The sequence below is a fragment of the Bactrocera neohumeralis genome, unplaced genomic scaffold, assembly GCF_024586455.1.
Source record: "Bactrocera neohumeralis isolate Rockhampton unplaced genomic scaffold, APGP_CSIRO_Bneo_wtdbg2-racon-allhic-juicebox.fasta_v2 cluster10, whole genome shotgun sequence".
NCBI classification, from domain to species: Eukaryota; Metazoa; Arthropoda; class Insecta; order Diptera; family Tephritidae; genus Bactrocera; species Bactrocera neohumeralis.
In genome coordinates this window covers 8,915,838-8,922,541 of record NW_026089623.1, presented here as the reverse complement: position 1 = coordinate 8,922,541, position 6,704 = coordinate 8,915,838, and the positions used below count along the sequence as shown (strand labels likewise).

At 34.2% G+C, this 6,704-nt stretch overlaps 1 long non-coding RNA gene across 2 annotated transcripts; it reads left to right on the top strand.

The window, feature by feature from the left end:
• Positions 1-3,004: 3,004 nt before the first annotated feature.
• On the top strand, positions 3,005-6,424 carry LOC126765122 (uncharacterized). 2 transcript variants are annotated; one of them, XR_007668272.1, is made up of 4 exons: positions 3,016-4,368; positions 4,434-4,844; positions 5,925-6,069; positions 6,153-6,424. It is a non-coding gene; the product is annotated as an uncharacterized LOC126765122 (long non-coding RNA). The 2 variants fall into 2 exon arrangements; XR_007668271.1 differs by having other exon boundaries at positions 3,005-4,368; positions 4,434-6,069.
• Positions 6,425-6,704: the final 280 nt, after the last annotated feature.

Sequence of the window (6,704 nt, the reverse complement as noted above, 5' to 3'; positions counted from 1 at the left end):
AAGAAGTGAAACTGATGAGGCCTTTATGACGACGGTTTTGTGTCTGATGCAAGACCTGCCAGGCTCCCTCAACGAATTCTTTTTTTAAAAAGGGCTCAACAAGAGTAAGCAAAAGCCCATATACTTGTGGCGTCATTCGCGTGTATATAAAAAAATCAGCGTGGTCAATCCTCTTCATTTCCAGGAATCGTACAAAGAAACCATCCTTCTTCCTCTTTCTGTTTATTCCCCTCACTGAACACGACCGAACTCTTTTTTTTGTAATTTCACTAATTTCTGTCAATATGCGTATTCCGTCTAAAACAGACGTAAGGATTTTTATTGTTTTTAAATATTTTAACTTTCTGTTCATTTTTGCAAAATTCAAACGAAACAAAACCAAAACACAAATTGCTTATTGACACTTTCTTCTTATGCATGTAAGCACATTATAGTCATTCAAATGTCTACTCTGCGTTCGTTATGCATTTGACAGGCTTTTCGTTCATTTTTTGACAGTAACATACGGCAGCTTATGCACATTATAGTTAGGCCTTAAGTCGTTCGGACCGGCAATGTGTGTTTTCGATGAGTTTTCACTGACAACTATCAAAAGCGGCATTCTCTTGCTCTTGCAAGATTGCACGATGACACAAAATGCAAAAATCCTATACCGAAATATGCAAGGCCAAGAGAGCACCCATTGCAGAATCTAGTAATATATGACGGCACGAAAATAAACGTGGATTTTGGTCTGACATATTTATAGCCATAGCAAATAATTTTCTGCGTGTGTTTGTTGTTGTGCCGTGTTGGAAAATTCTGCAATTTCTGCACCATGCAAGGTTTTGCAAGAGCAAGAGAATCCCCCTAATATGAGAATATCAAGCGACAGCGGTTTTTGTATATGGAATGTAAACAAATATCAAGTGACAATTTAGGGCCGGCAAAATATGTCTTCCAAAAACATCGATTAAACTAGAGCAGGCACCGATTATAATGAGTGGAATGTAAGTTTTCAAGTAGTTTTCAGCGAAAACTGTGTTTTCGTTTGACAGATTTTACATGGACGAGAACACAAGTTTTTGTGCGAAAACCAGTTTTTCCCACGAAAACAAGTTTTCGTTGTCGGTCCGAACATAGTATATGTTAAATTTTGTATATTCTCCTTTCTTCAGTATGCTAGTTGTCAATATTTAATTATGATTCTGAGCTGACACTTGACACGACATGGTTTGAATCTTTTATAAAATCATAGTTGCTGAAATCAGGTGCGAATAATTGTGGCGCAAATTATTGGGACTATGGGAAACCTGAGCTGATTTCATTAACTTTTAACATGACACATCTCCAACATTGACCGAATTATTAAACATTATTGGACTGGACTAGCGAAGAATTATTATGTGTGGTATATGGGAGAGGGGGTAACGGTAATGGAACGATCACTGCTCCAAAGCAGAGCATTTTCAAGATTTTTCAGTTTAATTTCGCACCTTTTCACATTGTGACATAAAGATGCTAAAATTGTATACATTTGGTGAATATTGTTAATTTCTTCCAAACTCGCAACATACTGCAGGCAGTTGGGGTTGGGCAGTAATGCTGCTTAATTAACAGTAATTGACGCGTCAGTTACGCCTACAATAGGCAAGTTTCTTAGCGTATACTACACTCGCAATAGGGGTGTTCATTTTATTGAAATATACACAGGTGAACCGTTCTCTGGAAATTCATGGACCGATTTTACTCATAGTTAATTTAACTGTGTATCTATGTATGGCGTGACAGCCAGTAACCTAACCTAATCTAATTTAACTTTGTTTATATATCTTATATACAGACCTATATGAGCGGTAAACGAAAAAAGAATCGGAATCGGTAAATCGTTATATTACTTTCTGTAGGAGCTTGAGCTATCTTCTTTTGGCATTAATCTTCCATATTACGCACTTAACTTCACTTTTAATTAATAGTGTGAATTACGTACAGATGGCTTAGTGATCAAGTGTAGCAATCACTAAAAATTCCCATACCGCCAACTAATAAAAACAGTGGTCGACACAGCAGGTTTACACATTTGAATTATTAAATGCATTCGTCCAACAAATTCAAATTTCCAAATTACTTGACTAATAATGAAGTTTTACTAATCAATAACGTTATATTTATATATATAATTTATATTCTTCCCTTCGTGAATGTATTTGTATTATTATGTAGTTCTCAAAACACAACCTACATGCTATATAAATACATTTCTACTTGTATCCATCAGTTCTGAACGAATCGTTGGAGGATATTTTTTGTCATCATTCGAGAATTAAATTTCAAATTCGAACGTATTCCCGGATATGAAAATGTCATGCTACAAAATTATGCAAATTTAGTATTCTTTGTATTATGATTTTTCAAATATTTGAATTAAAACCTCACATAAGGCTTTCATTAGTTTCACCTATATGTTTGTAATTTGTTTAGTAATACTTAAAAGCGAATAGATATGTACATATATTTGAGTGGCATTGGGCTTAACATTCAACAGTTTAAGTAGCATTAAAAAAGACAAACTCCGTAAAACTATGCAAGGTCAAGCATACCATACTCTTATGATAATAATGTTGGAATTAAAAAATTACGTTTGGTCAGAAGGAAAAACATTACAATAGACTAAAAGCCTTAAACTAGTATTGATATTTACCGTGCGATTCTGTACTGTGATACAGTCTCAAGTCTCTAAATTAAAGATTTTGAGTTAGAGACAATTTTTGAGACTTGAGACGATTTTGCTATTCTGTAAGTGACAGTCACAAAATCTATTACATTTCATTATTCAGAGATGTTTTTAAACTTGAATGAAAATAAATATGTCGATAACAAATATTAAATTTTCTGTAACATAGTCAAAAAACATATTTATCAATATACATAAATAAAAATATATGTTGACTTTGTTTCATAATATTTACGAAATTTATGTAAAATTGATTTATTTTTAACCTTTTCGTGTTTGAGTTGCTTATGAAATATAAAAAAACGACAATCGATTAATTTCTATGATGATCTCTATTGAGTATATTCAAAATGGCAGACAAGAGTTCTTTTTGGTTTTGTGACCTGCTAACTACCAGGTCTCAAATTTGAGGCAATATTTTGAGACTAACGCTAGAGACTGTATAGTGAATAGTAACTAGTCACAAATTGAGATTTTACCTCAAAATGTCTCAAATAGATACTAGAGACTGGTTACAGAATCCCGCTATTATTTACCAACAGCAGATTCCTGCACTGAACTTGAAAGCATAAGCAATCAGCTAAAAATACGGCTCCATGACAATACAAAAGTAGGCAATGAATTAACGCTTCTCTATACTGAAGAAAACCTAGAAAAGATTTAGAGTTGATTCACATAGAACATTTGCTTCGCTTTACTTCAGCCTTTTGCTTTGACACAAAAAAAAAACAAACAAATTACTGAAGTGTTAGTGTATATAAAAGTTAAAAATATACCTACAAAATTCATTATAAATGGGAGAAACACGCATTTTAAATAGTTGAATTTTTGAACTTTAAATGCAAATATCCCAAAAACCATAAATCAGCGGCAACTATATATGTATATACATATATTTTCTTAATCTGGAGGACCTCCTCTATCCGTACAAACCCAATTTAACCCCGAAATAAGGGGATGCTATTCTAAAATTTACCCGATTTTTTACAACTTTCGACGTGGAATAACACATAAAAAGGGCATAAATGAACTTAATTAAATTTTTCAAGAATCTGCATTTATCGATAGCATGGTAAATTCAATCGAGATCATACATTATTCCACGACAAATTTCAGGAAGGTCGTCCTATCCACCAGTAAATAATATGTATTATTACGTAAAGATTCGAACTCGCATGCATCTTTCTTGTGTAGCCATAATTGCAAGTGCGACTGTTTGGTCCAATGCCTATTTTTTATATTTTGTAATTGAACGCGATTTGACAACTCCTTGGCTACGAAACTAGTTAAAAACAGTGGGGTTACTCTGTAAGGCGTTGCGAATAGCAATGCGTTACGAAAGTGAATTGCGTTGCAAAGGGAAATCGGTACTCTGTAACACTTTTGCATTGTAAACAGTGTTGCACTGTTTTCCCGTTGACATATTTCCAGTATAGTTGACATTACTGACCGAAACGAAGGAAAATGAAAACAAACACAATAACAGAAAAGTGAAAAAGTGTAGAAAATTGACAGACAAACATAATTAAATTTGAAAAGTTTTATATGCAAGTAATTTTAAATCAATAAAAAAGGTGTGGATATGGATTCCGTTGTGTTATGGGAGGAAAACACAAAAGATGAACGAGTTGAGCGGAAAATTATTAGGGAAAAAGGTAAGTTTGAATGATAAAGTGTAATGTAATTATTTAAACTTGTTTGTGCTTCTGCTCGTAAATAGTTTCGTGCAAAACTTTCGCTTAAGCAAGGAATCATTCAAATATGTGTTGGATAGCATACGTAGTGAGCTAAAAACTCCACGCAGGTCCACAGGAATACCCGAAATTGTGAAATTACCGGCAACTTTAAAATTTTTGGCGCAGGGAGGGTATCAACAGTCAAACAGTTTCGCGTTGTGTGTTTGAAGTTTGTAAAGCAATCGAGAAAGTGCTGTGTCCAAAACACATAAGTTTTGCAATGTCTTCAGAGGAGAAAAATGAAGCGAAACGAGCTTTTTACTCAATGTCTCGAATTCCAGGAGTAATTGGAGTGGTGGATGGTACTCACATCCAAATTATACGACCGGCAGTAAATGAGCATTTACTATACCTCAATAGGAAATTAAAGTAATCATAGTATAAACGCTATGGTGGTAAGGCAATTGTTTTTATACTCTCGCAACAAAGTTGCTAAGGAGAGTATTATAGTTTTGTTCACATAACGGTTGTTTGTAAGTCCTAAAAAGAGTCAGATATAGGGTTATATATACCAAAGTGATCAGGGTGACAAGTAGAGTCGAAATCCGGATGCCTGTCTGTCCGTCCGTCCGTCTGTCCGTCCGTCCGTCCGTGCAAGCTGTAACTTGAGTAAAAATTGAGATATCATGATGAAACTTGGTACACGTATTTCTTGGCTCCATAAGAAGGTTAAGTTCGACAAAATGGCGAAAACCGAAAACCTATAACGTGTCATAACTAATCCATAAATAAAGATATTAAATTAAAATTTGGCACAAAGGATCGCATTAGGGAGGGGCATATTTGGACGTAATTTTTTTGGAAAAGTGGGAGTGGCCCCGCCCCCTACTAAATTTTGTGTACATATCTCGGAAACTACTATAGCTATGTCAACCAAACTCTATAGAGTCGTTTCCTTCAGGCATTTCCATATACAGTTCCAAAATGGAAGAAATCGGATAATAACCACGCCCACCTCCCATACAAAGGTTATGTTGAAAATAACTAAAAGTGCGTTAACCGACTAACAAAAAACGTCAGAAACACTAAATTTTACGGAAGAAGTGGCAGAAAGAAGCTGCACCCAGGCTTTTTTTAAAAATTGAAAATGAGCGTGGCGTCGCCCACTTATGGACCAAAAGGAACTACTAGGCCGATTTCAATGAAATTTGGCATATAATATTTTCTTCCCTGATGACATGTACGAAATATGGGTGAAATCGGTTCACAAACACGCCTTCTTCCAATATAACGCTACTTTGAATACCATCTGATGCCTTCTCTGTATAATATATACATTAGGAACCAATGATGATAGCGGAATAAAACTTTACACAAATACGGTATTTGAAAAATATGTAAATGACGGATAATGAAATCTCGATTATCACTTTATCATGCGAGAGTATAAAATGTTCGGTGACACCCGAACTTAGCCCTTCTTTACTTGTTTAATTTATCTTTGTTTTTTTATAAATATTGTTTCCAAAACCTAGATATGTGATCATAAGATGATAATAAAAGCCGTTAACGGTCGGTTTGCTGGGGCGTGTCATGATTCACATGTGTGGAATTTGTCAAGCGAGCGCCAATATTTACAAACCAACTATGTGAATGGGGAAATAGGAATTCGCATTCTTAGTGAGCATATACACATTCGTTAATTTTACTCGTTAGCTATTATATGCATCAATTATTTTGCTAACTTAAGTTTTTTCTTATAGGCGACTCTGGATATCCGCTTGAGCCATGGCTTTTAACTCCATACAGAAATTCTGCTGTAAACTCTGCTGAAAGTTACTACAACATAAAATTTTCAAAAGCCAGATTCCTTATCGAATGAGTATTTGGAGTATTAAAAGCGCGGTTCCGATGCCTTTTAGCTGCTAGAGAACTACATTATGCCCCAGAAAATGTGGTGCAAATTTTGAACGTATGTTGTGCTCTTCATAATATTTGCACTCTTTTTAATGTGGAATCACCTGCCAATATAGCAATAGAAGTTGAAGAAGTCGATGCTAGTTATACTGAAACCATAGGAAATGCGAATGAAACCTAAACGTTTAAGGGATCAATTAAAAAACCGTATGATTAATTTATAAACATATAATATTATTTAATAAACTTTTTAATTTTTCACATTTTCACATTTATTTGATTAAAATTCACATTAATGATATAAAGCTTTAGTCTCTTGCACATGTGTATACATATCTATATATGTAATAAAAAGTAAAACCTATCACAGCAACACAAAATATGTCTTTAAATCAAAA